Here is a 14,139-nt window from a genome sequence, read left to right on the forward strand (position 1 = left end):
TGGCTCTCCACATGCCTCTTCCTCAAGGCGCTGTGCCTGCAGGCAGTTCCTCAGTGCAGTAAATGCTGTTGAGCTTTGGCTACTGTGAAGATCCAGCCTGTCAGACTCAGCAACAGCATTTAGGTCCAGAAAGCAACCCGGTCAACATACAGTGTTTCTGTGGTTCCTTCTCAACTTTATTTCTGTTCCTGCTGTTATACTGAGAAGCTGGCTTTGGCTCTATAGGGAACATACTCTGTACATATGGAGAAAAAAAATTACTGTTAGTTTAATAAATATCATAACTGAATAATTAAAATTCAGCAAACATATTCTTAGTTCAGTCACAGTGATATGGATGCTTATGGTCCATGATAACACAGGAAAAGCATCCCACACTCAGAATCTTTGTTAGAAAAAGCCTCCTACTAATATCTGTCCCTTTTCTCTGGTGGCAGACTTACTTCTCCAGAGTCCCTGGCTCCCAAGACTGATAGCTTGTGCCTACCTTGAGCAGGATGGGGAGGGGGTGTGTGAGTGTCTGTTAACAAGAAGTCCTCAGAGTTCTGGTGAATACCTCAGGAGGCATTTGATGTTCATGGCAGTGGTCCCTTCTTCGTCCTAAGTACTGGGGTCCACTCAGTCTTGTTTTCATGAATTTTCAGTATGTCATAGGTACATGATCTCCCATACCTTTATTGGTTCAAAGGTTGTGTTGTAACAGTCATTAATGCAAAAGATGTAAATGTGCTGGGCAGAACTTGCGTACAAACTTAACCAGCATGGACCTGGCCTCCCAGGAACGTTGTGTTCTATCTGGTAGAAACCTTTCAAATACATTGCAAGCAGGTACTATTGAAATCTCATTCAGGAAATGTAGTATTCTAGTAGGAAGCATAAACCACATAAAACCAGGGCTTAGCTTGATCCATCTCACATGAATATGGAATTGGTCTGAGGGACTTTGGAGGCGAAGGCAGCTTTGCTGAGCAGGCTTGCCTTCAGACCTGTCAGTTAATGCTCAGCCAACAAGTCCAAGTGTTTGCACTCACTTGGAAGGCAGAGAAAAAATTACACTGGACTTCTGCACCTAGTGGCCTTAGACTGTAGCTGCACCTTTGCATTAAAATGTGTTAATTGTATTATACTGTGATCCAAGTATAACCTGAATAAACTGAAGTGTCTGTGAAATAGAAGTTTTACTTGAGCTTCTACTCTGTAAGTACTTTGACTTGAGAGCTGAGGATTTATTACAGTTTGGGGTAATGATCCGTCTGTTATGGATCACAGTCAATCATCAATTTCAAAGTGAAAAATGAAGTGCAATTGAAAAGATTTGGTTTTCCTTCCAACTCATTTGTACCTTTCCTATTCAGATTACAGAATTTCAATAGCAGGCTGGGAAATATGTTCCTGCAGATACAGTGTCCCATTGAAATAATGTCCTCTTGATAAGGTTTATTTGCTCACTATTGAGTGGTGTGGGGTTTTTTTTTCAAATCAGAAGTAGAACAGTGACTGTCTTCTGCAATATCACAAACACAGCTGAACTTTACAGGGAGGTCCTTATAAGATGAGCCCTCAGGGATGATAAAACATCTTTCATATCACAACCTAGCTGTGGGAAGCATCAACACATGAAAACATGTGGAAGGTGAAAACTTTAACAAAAGCTATAGGACACTTTAAAAGGAAGAAGGAGACAAAGTAGGGGAGGAAATATAGATCCAGTTTCCTTTCTGTGGAAAAAGGATGAGTGTGGTGTCCTGGTGTGGTTCCCGTGCCTCCCACCAGTGGCTGTCATGGGGTCCTTTAGAGGGTTTCCTGCTTTGAGCGTGGGACAACTGTTGAGACCTGGCTCCAGAAAGTGATACCTCAGTTTAGGGACTTCAATATGTTTCTGCAGAGTCTAAGACATCCTTATGCGGCTGGTGGATAAGACACAGGCCCTAGGGGACACCCCACCTCGAATGTCAGCTGAAGACCGTGAGTTGTACCTCAAAGTCTTCAAGGAGGCACAAAGCAGTGCTCCTGCAGAGCCAGCTGCCTCCATCCTGCGCTGTCCGTGCTGCTCAGGGGAGGCTGGTTGTCCACTGTGGTGCCACAGGTGGACAGGAATTCTCCACAGATGAACCTTTAACAGAGGTGATGACTAAAGGGAAATACAGAAGCTGTGCCAGTATGTCCCTTCAGTGTTTTCTCCTGGCTGTATTTCACACATTCCTTGCCAAACAGCAAGGAAACATTAAAGGGATGTTAGTGTATTGAAAATATAGCTTCTGATGTAAAAAGATTTTAATAAACACCATTTATTAACAGGTAGGCCAGACTCTGAGAGCATAATCAATATAGATCCATTGATTTCTGTGGATTAACAGTAGCTAGTGTGTCTTGCAAATGATTTACAAACTTGCTTTTTAAAAACATATACATTTTTTTCTTTTGTTTTGTTCTCTTCTTGGTATTGATAAGAGTCATCTCAGTAGAGAGAAATTGATTTAATAAATGACTACACACAAAGTACTGTCAAATGCACAATGTAACAAACTGCAGGAAACAGAGGACATTCTTCTTTCACCTATAGTAATTTTAGGAGTTGCTTGTAACTATAACAGGAGCTAGATTTTCAGGGAGAAATGAGATTTTCACTTTCATGGTGCCTCTTCAATTTCTAGAGCTGAGCTTTTAATATTTTTTCCCAGCATTTGTTTTAAATATAGAGCATTTAATGACTGTTTGAAAAATCATATTTGCTTTTATATGATTTATTTATTTGTGAATTATTTGATAGGTTACACAAAAAAAGACAGTGTATACTTTTATTACCCATATTAAGTATGCTCAGAGTGTACTAAGAAAATCATAAAATATACAATATATCTTACATGACTGCAGTAATTCACAAAGCCATTGAGATTTTCCCAGAACTACAGGGGCATGAGGAAAACCAGACTGTCTGGAGCAAACTGAATAAACAGGATGTTCAAAGTGATGAGTTTAAATAAAGGAATGTGCTTTTGGCCTCTGATCCCCCACACCTAGCTCCATGACTGAGGACTTGCATTTGATATTAACTCCCTGTTGTGGTTTAACCCCAGGTGGCAACTCAGCCCCACGTAGCTGCTTGCTTACTCCCTCCTGGTGGAGTGACGGAGAGAATCAGAAGAGCAAAGGTGAGAGAACTTGTGTGTTGGGATAAAGACAGTTTAACAGGGAAAGCAAAAGCCACAATGCAAGCAAAGAAAACCAAGGAATTAATTCACCACCTCCCATGGGCAGGCGGGGGCTCAGCCATCTCCAGGAAAGCAGGGCTCCATCATGCGTGACAGTGACTTGGGAAAAAAAATGCCATCACTCAGAACGCCCTCTCCTTCCTACCCCTTCTCCCAGCTTTATATAGGAAAAATTTCTTCACAGAAAGTGTTGTCAGGCACTGGAATGGGCTGCCCAGGGAAGTGGTCGAGTCCCCATCCCTGGAGGTATTTAAAAGGCAGGCAACCGAGGTGCTTAGAGACATGGTTTAGTGGTGGGATGGCAGTGTTAGGTTAACAGTTGGACTTCATGATCTTGGAGGTCTTTTCCAATCTAAACAATTCTATGGTTCTATATACTGAGCATGTGGTCATATGGTCTGGGATATCCCTTTGGTCAGTTGGGGTCAGCTGTCCTGGCTGTGTCCCCTCCTAACTTCTTGTGCCCCCCAGCCTCCTCGCTGGTGGGGTGGGGTGAGGAGCAGCAAAGCCCTTGACTGTGTGTAAGCCCTGCTCAGCAGTAATGAAAACGTCCCTGTATTATCAACAGTGTTTTGATCATAAATCCAAAACATAGCCCCATACTAGATACAGTGAAGAAAATTGACTCTATCCCAGCTAAAACCAGAATACTTCCATGAGATCTATTGGTCTGCAGCATTTCTAATGGCTATTTTTCATCATTCAGCATATTCCCCGCGCTGACTGGTCATTTTAATTTCAGAACATTCTGAGATGTTTTTCCATGTGCAAAACTTCATTAGATCTTACAGCCTGCCCATTCTCTATCATTAGGACAGAGAAAAATATCTACACATCAGTCTCCCACAAATCGTTAACGCTAAAGTGTGACACCAGTCTTCATGTTGTATAAGCAGTCCCTGCTCTTCCACTGTGAAAGGAAAAAAAGTCACTTCCCATTAAAACCTCGTTTACCAGCTGCACCGAGATGGCTATGGCTGCAGGAGTTGCACTGCTGCTGAAGTGCTCCTGGATCCTTCAGTCTCAGCTCCTTTTAAAGGCTGCTTCTATGCTGAAATGTATTTCACTGTCTTTCATTATCAGCACACACTGAGGACTTGAAAGAGCTTTGTTATAATAGAAAGTCATAGGAGTGAGAGGAGTCCACAACAAACAGCCATCACCAAGCAATTAGAGATCCTGTGTTTCTTCTGAACGTCTGAATTCTCAGTACTGTGATCCTGGTAATCTGACCTCTTTAGAAGCTGGGTAAAATCAACAGAAAGAGCTAGAGAAACTGACTTTGAGACAGACATTTCTTCTCTTACTGCATTTGTACTTAACACAACAGGTCAAGTAACAGTATAGGCCAGGGCTCTGTGGAAAAACTACAGATAGATGGAAGAAGACTGGGTAATTTGAAGAGCATAAATATTTCTGTTGTTCTTGTCTTGGTTGCACACAACTGTCCACAACCTTGAGGGAATGGTAATGGTTGGTATATCTGTCATAGCTTAGAGCATCCAAAACATCAAGGTCAAGAAAGCATCACAACCCAGTGAGCCTCACAGTTGATAGATTGCTTAATTATCTCAGCCCCTGGATGAATAAAACCCAGAACCGTTCGCAGGAGATTCTTTGTAGAAGCCAGGCTGACAAAGGTTTAGTCAAGTATGGCAACTTTAGCAAAGATTTGATAAGATCAGTGTGTTAGACAAAAAAGGAACAACAAAACCCTAACGACTACAAAGCCCCTCTGCTATGTCCTTAGATACACCGTGCATTTGACAGGTACTTAGCAATAGAACAAGATAGAAGTCTTTATGAACTGCCATCACTGGTAACTCATCAAATGGGGAGAAAAATGGCTGGCGCCTTTGACAGTTGTTTCTCACAAGTATCCAGCAGCTGGGCTGGACTGATTACATTCATGCCTCAAACATAAAAAATGAGATGCTGGAATGAAATTGTCTAATAGGCAGCAGAGATTATGGTGAATTGATGCCATCCAGGGAAGAGGTTTCTCAATTAATCACACAGAAAGTAAAGAGAGGGGGGAAAAATCCAATGTCTACTAACTCTCAGAATAGAAAGTATTAAATATGCAACTGCTGGGGTCACTTCATTAAGGAGGAGAATATTTCCACTGAATCCTGACTCAGGTTGTGTGCACTGAACCTGGAAATAATGTTTAGAGACAGATTATTCTTTTTAATTTTCTCCTTTGCAGACAGTGACAAAAATGAGGGCGATAGGAAATAATTTCTCCCAACATTCTATCAAAGGTGTTTTCCTTAGGGGCCATGATACTGTCTTATAACTGCACTTAGACTGCTCGAATTTATACCAGGATTAGGAGACCTGAATTTTGGAAACTTTGGAAATGTTGATAGTTTTATGAGGGACATTTTTCATTAAAGGTTTTATGTGCTGAGGGGAGAGAGAAGGCAGAAATCCTCCTCACAGTTTCCTGCTCACACTTCTCTGTTTTAAATTGTAATGGGCCATGTATGGGACCTACAGAACCCACAGATCACTCATATCCTTAAACTGATTCTCCCAAGAAAAAGGGAAAATGCAGTCTCTGGAGAGGCTTCCAAAATTTCGGACTGTTTCTAGACATGTCATTCCTTGTATCAAGGGATATAAATGGCAACTAAACCTCTTCTAGAAGAAGAATCTGAATCTGTGCATGGGATTTTATACTCACTGGGACCAAGAAGAGTTTGTAAAATTATCTCCAAAGAAGATAAACTTACAGGACTCTGCAAAGGACAGAAAAAAGCTGTAGAAAAAAAAGATGCATGGAGATTTTAGGCTAGGAAATTAGTGAGGGGTTTTCATAATGAATTCTGCAGCAAGGGAAAATTCTTCCATGCAGGAGGTGAAGAAAAGACCCCTCCAGACTTCATATGTCTCAAAGGAAAAAAAAAAAAAGAGGAGGAAGAGTTATTATTATTGTGATGATGTTGAGAGGATGCAAGCACTAATTGCTCAAGTACTGTAAAACACAGGTACAGGATTGCTTTAGCATCATGACACTAAATTCATCTATAGGACAAGACCATAGCATGGTGGGCCAAAATATATTCTGGTGTGCTAGGATTGAAGGTTAATACTGTTTTGTATGTTTTGGGAGTGCATTGGCAGAGTTGAGCTCAAGCTTTACTTCAGACTTGTGTCTTTAGGGTCGATTGAGTTGTAAAGCTGTCCCTGGTCATTTGGGCAAAACAAAAAAGGACAACCTAAGGGGTGCTGTCTTTATTACATTCTGGCATTAGGCTGGTGCTGGGAGCTGCCCTAACCTCGATAGCCTTATGTGCACCTAACCTTGTCTTTGACCTCACTTTGCCTGGGAGAGAGCTCTTTACTGATGCCTGAAGCATTGGTCTCCCCTAGTGTAGGACCTCTAAAGAGAGGTGAAGCAGGGGTGAAGGGTGACAATTAGTCAGGGTCTTTTGCCAGAGGAGAACCAGCTTATTTCAAATTTCATTTGTCATAGTATAGAAACACCTGTAGGGTGAGCTGGGAGTGAAAATCACACAAAAAATCTCTGTTACCCACTCCCCTTTCTCTATGTACGTGCAGAGCAGTCACAGGTGGTCTGTGGAGGGCAGGGTTTGTTGGTGTAATCCTAATAGACTTAGTTTTCTATCTAACTTATAGCAAGGTCCTCAGTAACTCATCAGAGGTAAGGGGGAGCAAGGGAGGAAGCATTGCTGAACATGTGGCTCTAAGCAGTACACAAGGTGATGCTGAGGCAATGATACTCCAAAGTATCCCTTTCCTCTCCTCAGTAAATCACTGAATGTATCGGTTTGTGTTCATTTGGGCCTCAACTATGAAGCTCTACTAAATAATCTTAATTAAAATTAATTTATTTTGCTTGCACATTTAATTTATGAAAATAAGTATAAATCCCATGTGGTTATTGTCCTGGTTTCAGCTGGGATAGAGTTAATTTTCTTCCTAGTAGCTGGCATAGCGCTGTGTTTTGGATTCAGTACGAGAAGAATGTTGATAACTCACTGATGGTTTAGTTGTTGCTGAGCAGGGCTTACACCAGTCAAGGACTTTTCTTCTTCCCCTGTTCTGCCAGGGGCACAAGGAGCTGGGAGGGGGCACAGCCAGGACAGCTGACCCCAACTGGCCACAGGGCTATTCCAGACCATATGGCGTCATGCGCGGGGGGAGTTGGCTGGGGCGGGGAGAGAGATCGCTGCTCGGGACAGTGTGGGCATCGGTCAAGGGGTGGAGAGCAATCGCACTGAGCATAATTTGTTTTGTATATTCTGTATATTCACTCAACCCACGGGTTTCACTTTTTTTTCCCCAGTCCTCTCCTGCACCCCACTGAGGGAGGGGGAGAGTGAGCGAGTGGCTGTGTGATGTTCAGCTGCCTGGCGGGTTAAAGCACAACAGTTATACAAACAGATAAGTGATATCTACAGATATCATTTTTTCTTGCAAAGTGAGATAAGCTGTTTTGCTGTGTCCGTGTTGTTATATCTGTTTCCATATTAAGGGTGTGGAAGACAGTGCTTCGCATTTCTGTACTGAAACAGCTGAAACAATCAAGCTTTCCAGTGTGGGCAAGTTCTGATACCTCAGAACTTTCTTTTGTCAGTACTCAATGGCTGTTGTGGTTCCTGGGAGGGTTCAGTCTCTGAAGGTTGCATTATCCATACCACTGGGGAAAAAAATGAACCAGATCTATGCATCTAAATCTATATATGTCCATCCATGTATGTATTAACACTCTTACCTCTTGGGATACGCCAGAAAACCTCAGGTGAAGATGGTATGTTTGACCTAGGATTTAGTTTACACAGACATGTAGCTGAGTCTCTGTGGTAAGCCACCCTGTGGGCTCAGCTCTGCAAGGGAGTTGGGCGCATTCCTATTTGTCCCCTGGGAGTAAATAATGCTTTTAGATGTCTGCCTTTCAAGGCACAGGCTGTTTGTTGCTGCTGAGGTGCCACAGAAGATGCCATCAGAGATTTGTTCCAGGTTCCTGCCTTGTTCATGTGCCTGTAGCCTTGAGTTAACTATCAATTTACTGGAGTTAAAGCAGGGCTGCTAAGAAAAGTGACCTACTAAAACACACAATAGATGGCTTGCACACACGCTCTGTGCTGAACAAGTAAAATAAAAGAGACTTATTTATTTTTCATAGATAGCTGTGCCTTCTTGCAGATCATGCTGCACTTGACAAAGTGGTGTTTATGGAAGCAGTGCACTTCTGGGATTTTGGAGACCAGACATGCAGCCATCAAAGCACCAGCTTTTTCCTGGAAATGTTTCCTGCTGTATGGGGTTACTATAACCTTGAGCCATAGCCTTGGCAAGCAATCTGTCTTCTGCAGATGACCTTACCTCATGAGCAGAGTTTCATTTTAGGGGCTGGAATTCCAGCCTCTTCCTTCAGGGCTGATCCACTGTACCTGATGTGTTCCCAGCAGAGGTTTGTCTGTCCTGGCTTAAACATCTAGTGGACAATGTTCTGAAGTCTCCCTGGCAATCTTGCTCTGTGTTCATCAAACCTTAAGTGATTGCTTGCTTTCTTGAACATGTTGAAGAAGTAACTCGTAACAGTGTCACTACTACTTAGGTATCTTTGCATAGCGTCTCTGGCAGTAGAAAATTGAAAATGTAAAGAGGTAAATAGCTATTTATTTTGTATAACTGTAGGCACACAAATACTCACATTTTAAACATGGGAAACTGGGATAATCCTCAAAGTCTGATAGTAATCTACGTTAGGAGTCTGTATTCAGCTTGCATTTCTGTTCACTGCTTCCTCTCCTTTATAGTGTATGAAGACCTCCCTGGTGATGTTTTACCTCAGGAATATCAGACAGGACAAGCTTGGACTTTTGAGGTTTCTCTAGAGCTTCTGAATAACCCTTTGGAGTTGCCATCAGAGCTGTTTATATGCCTCTCTCCTGACTGAGAGATCAAGGTCTTCACAGAAAAAGTTCTCATTCATTCTCTAGTGTGCTTCTGTTGAACAAATGAATGTTTTAAACAGACAAGCAGAAAAATATTTTCCATCTATGTTAATCATGTGTCACTGCTCCAAAGCCTCAGTCTCTTGCTCCTCACCCAAATTCCAGTAGTTTTCAAATAAAACAGTTTTCTGAAACGTGTATCAACAAATGTGTGTAAAGTGTGCAAATTGCTGCTGATACCTATTCTTTTTAAAAAGATGTGATGTTAGCTTAGCTCTCCACAACAGTGAAAGGGAAAAGCTATTTTCACCTTAGTTCAGCCATTTTCAGTGACTGCAACTGAGATTTCAGTATTTCATAGTACTCATTTTCAACTTATATTGGGGGTGAAGGCAGCAGACAAATGAGACTGTAATGGATTAGGCATCAGAGAAGATTGGAAAATACAAATAAAGACGCATATTTTATGTGGTGTCTTTCCCCTCAGTGTAGCTATTTCCATGTTGAAGCCGTCTGTTTTGTTACTTTGAGTTACCTCTGGAACTTTGCCAACCCTTAAAATTAATAGTTGAATAATTTTTAAAAATTTGACCTGCCTTAAGACTATTTCAACTTTTCAGAATAAATCTTCAGATAATCAGAGTTTCCAGATGAGGCAGAACAGCACGCAATACTTTTCTGGAGGGGGAAAATGTTATGATCAAGCTTTGCAATTTTCTAAATGTTTTATGACGGACAGTAAATGTAGCTATCTCTGACTGACTCATGCAGCAGGTACAAGTGTGCATTCATCAGTCAACACTTTTAAACACATAGAACTCTGGGGTTTTCTTTTTCTTTAATTTTTGGGGGGTATTGGTTAGTCACTTTGACTCTGCAGTGAAATTGCATCCATTTCAGATGTGCTCTATACTAAACCCAGTAGCTTTGGGGAGACTCTTTGAAAAGGGCACGTTACAGGAGGAACAAAAAGCAATATAGTGCAGACTTCACCAGCTGTAAGACTGCAGGGCTGGGGATGGGGGATGTCAAAAGGATGGGAGAGTCTGAAACTCTCCCAAAGAGTGACTGGTGAAAGGTCACTACTGAAGAAATGTTTCAGCTGCTGGACTATTTTCGGGAACTCTGGGATAGAGAAATCATCAAGATGTCTTAGAGCCTTCTTAGACCTTTATTTTTTTGTCTGTCTTCTTGGTAGGATCTGCACTTGCACTGCAGTCCCTAACAGAATTCAGAACTGGAGAAAAACAGTATTCTTTCATGTTGACAAAGAACAGGCAGAAAAGAATAAAGGCTTTTTTATCCATTTTCTTTATGATGAATGAAGATGGCTAAAAATTATACTTCAAATTCTTCCTGCTTTGATTTTCTACATTAGAAATGTATTTGAAATTCACACTTACTTTTTTTTTAAAGCTGTTGGAATGACTGAAAACCAGACATACGTATGTAGGTGATTAACATCTGACTGGAACAGTTGGTAGAAAAGCTTTCTTTGACAAATGTTCACCAATACTATCTTCTTAACTGTGGATAAGAAAATTATCCTGTACTTAATCTTTGAAGCATGTGAAAAGTAGGACATAAACTAAAAAAAATCATGTAAGTAGCCACTGATGGCAAAAAAACCTGGTGGCCAATATCTGACTTGATTTTTTCAAGGGAAAAGTATCAAGATAAGGATTACTTCAAGCCTTGTTTCAGCTTGTTTTATACATTACACAGGAACATGAAGGAATCCAAATGTATTTATCTTCTGTTTACTGGTTACATTTGAAACTGTTTTTAGAACAGGCAATCATCTGAACTTTTTCAAATAATGTTTGAGTCAGTGAAGAGGTAAGTAGTTAGGGTAATATGTTATTATGCAATAAGTCTTATGGCTAGAAAATAATTTCATATCTTGCAAGTGGGCAGATAAGGAAAATATTTTTTCAGGGGATGGTTGTTTATTAAATATAATATTTATAAAATAAATATATAATAATGATATAATGTTGTACCTGCTGGTTAAAAACATAGTTAGGAATCCACTCTGGTATTTCTCTCATTTTGTTCTGCTATTGATTCTCTTGTGCTGCTCAGATTTGCTGGTAGGTTCTCGCTTCTTGCTATGGGATGGCCCAGGGTCTTGTTCTTCAGACACTTTCCTGCGGAGACACTGTGAGGCACAACAGGCTTTTAAAATAATGGCAGTGTTTTCTATGAGGTCAGTGAAGAATCTTGTTCAAGACACTCTTTATGTCAGGCAAAGGAACAATGCTGCAAATGATATGTATAGTCATACTTTTTTTGGCATCCTAGTGGGATTTTTTTTCCTGATTATTAAACTATCCTTTCTGCTGAGAGATTCTCATGAGAAGGGATCAGTAGCATTAGTTTAGATGGTGGCAGTAGGTCACTTACTGGTAGCAACTACATAGGCGCAGGGGGAGGTATGCTGAGAGGTCTGTATTCCCCTCTCTAACACTGCCTGCTATAAAGTTCCTTACCCTGTGATGGAGCAGTCAGTCTACGCAGCTTCCATCCCCTCCCATTTCTAACTGGGATTTTTTTTTTCTCTCTGACTTTATGAACACTTTTGTCACTGGACAGGACACCTATTGCCTTTTGTCTCCCATTTTTATTTTATTTTAGGACACCACCACATAATGGAATAGCTATCTAACTGGTGCACACTTCAGTGATGTTTCCTTTGAGCATTGCCCTTAAATTATGAAAGCTGCTGCTTTAACAATGTTGCTCACAAGAATTTCCATTGCATATTCATGTTCCTTTTCATTGAGGGAATCCAAACAAAGAAATCATTAGTGGGGCTCTTGCTAGCATGGCGTCCATGAGAATGGTGTCAATGGCATTGGCCACAGCATATGACACCTTTTCTCCCTTTCTGTAATGGTGGAAGGCGTCCAGGCTGAGCTGGGGGAGCCGCGCAGCTGTCTCCTGTCAACAGTCGGAGGCAGCCTCTCAGCGTGCTGGCGTCCTTTCAGCACGTCTGGGCTGCTAGAGCTGAGATCTGACACAGTGCCGTTCATGGAAATAAGCCTCTTTCTTCCTAGCCTAAGGACTGTATTTTTGCTGTGACAAAATTGCCACCTCCAAGTGAATTTGGAGAGGAGGGACTCTGCACCCCTGAGCACAACTTCCGAAGACTCCTTTTTTCCTAACTTGCCCTCCTAAGGTATGCCAAGTGGTCAAGCAAAGACATAATTTTACCTCCTTCCACAGTATTCCCCTGTTGCCATTTCTGATAGCAGAATGCTTTGGAGGGGAAGAGTTTTTTCTGCCCATCTTTCTTGTTCCTTTCCTCCTTCCCATTGCCTGTCAATGAACTGGTGCAGGATAACAAAGTTGTCAGCATATAATAATGTCAAAGGCCATCCTTCTTCGGAATAAGGATTCACTTGTCTTAGTAGCCTGTCTTGAAAGGGTGTGTGGGGAAGAACAAGGATGAGGCAAGCATCCTTCACCTTATATGATCCCAGCTTCTAGCTATATTAATCTTCCAAGCTTACCTGAGCCTTTTGGGCTTGATCTAGTAGCATTCAACAGACCAAGTGCTTCTCCAAGCTTTTTGCATTCATGACATCCTTTGGCAAGGAGTTCTACCAATCATTTGTAATATGTTGCATGAAAAAATGTCTTTACCTTTGCTTTTAACTGTCTCTGATTAGCTTCATCTTATGGCCCCTAGTTCTTGTACTGCAGGAGACAGTGAAGGTCCAATCTTTGTCTGCCCTTTCGAAAACTCTCTAGATTTTGAAACCCTCAGTTGTATCTCACTGCAGGACTTCTCCTTGCCAGCTGGAGTCCAATCTCTCCTTTGGATAGAAGTAATTATGTACCTTGGGTTTCCTTGTTGACTTCCTCTGAGCCTTTTACAGTGCTACCACATTTTGTTTGTGTGTTTGTTTTTCAGGCATGGGAACCAGAAGTATGAAGGTGTGGGTGCAATCTGGCATGACATTTTCTATTTTGCTCTCTGTTCCTTTTCTTATAATTTCTAGTATTTCTTCTCACTGCCTGAGCTGCCTTCAGGGCTGATCTGGGGTTTCCATGGTACTGTGGATCACAGCCCCAATTCTGACTGACCTTTGCTGACTTACTGTAGATCTTTTGCCTCAAATAACCCCTAAAATAATGATGTGTGAAAGCTCTGTACATCATCTACCGTTTTTGTGGATCAGTCTGTATATGTGTCTACTGCTCCAAGTTCCTGGCGATACACTGGGATAACTATATGGCAAAATCTGTTACCTTATGTCTGTTTTATACCTTCCCCCACAAAAGGTTTGAGCTAAACAAATGCATATACCCGTACCAAGCTCTCAGGTACTAAGGAAAAATGGCACAGGACTTTCTGAAGTATGTGTGGATGTGGACTCAAGGCCACCTGAGTAAATAGGGAGGAAGGGATGTGGGGGGATTCTGGGTCATGAAGGGTGGGCTATTGTAGAAGGAGGAGCAGTCTGGAGGCGGGGACATTACCCACCACATCTTGTGCACAACGCTGCAGGAAGCAACCTTCTGCTCACCCTCCCACAAAGAAGTTGAAGAAGTCCTGAGACATAAATTGTTCTATGCTGGGAAAGTATTCTGGGAAATTATCAGTCTATAGCTACCCTGTTCTTATATTCTTCCCTAGCTATCTATTTTTTAGCCCTGTTGGAGACAGAAGGTCTTTCATTCTTCTGTTTATGTTCCTTGGCTGCAATGCAGCAGTGTGTATCCTCACTAAACCATCTCCACTTTGCTGCCACTGTAATGGGGGGAGAGGGAAGGAGAGGAAGATATACACACTTTCTTGGCAGCTTTCTGCTCTAGCTGTCTCCAATCTGGGTGATCGCACTGTAAGAGCAGCTTTTTCATGGTCTGTCACTTGTGCTTTGGTTCTAACTACAGATAAGAAATGCATCGGTGTCCATGATTGCTCTTCTTTTCTAAGTGACTTGCTAATTTTCAATTTTCAGAAAAGTCCAGGATTTCCCGCTGAAGTT

Source organism: Egretta garzetta, unplaced genomic scaffold (assembly GCF_000687185.1).
Source record: "Egretta garzetta isolate BGI_Z169 unplaced genomic scaffold, ASM68718v1 scaffold489, whole genome shotgun sequence".
Lineage (NCBI taxonomy): Eukaryota > Metazoa > Chordata > Aves > Pelecaniformes > Ardeidae > Egretta > Egretta garzetta.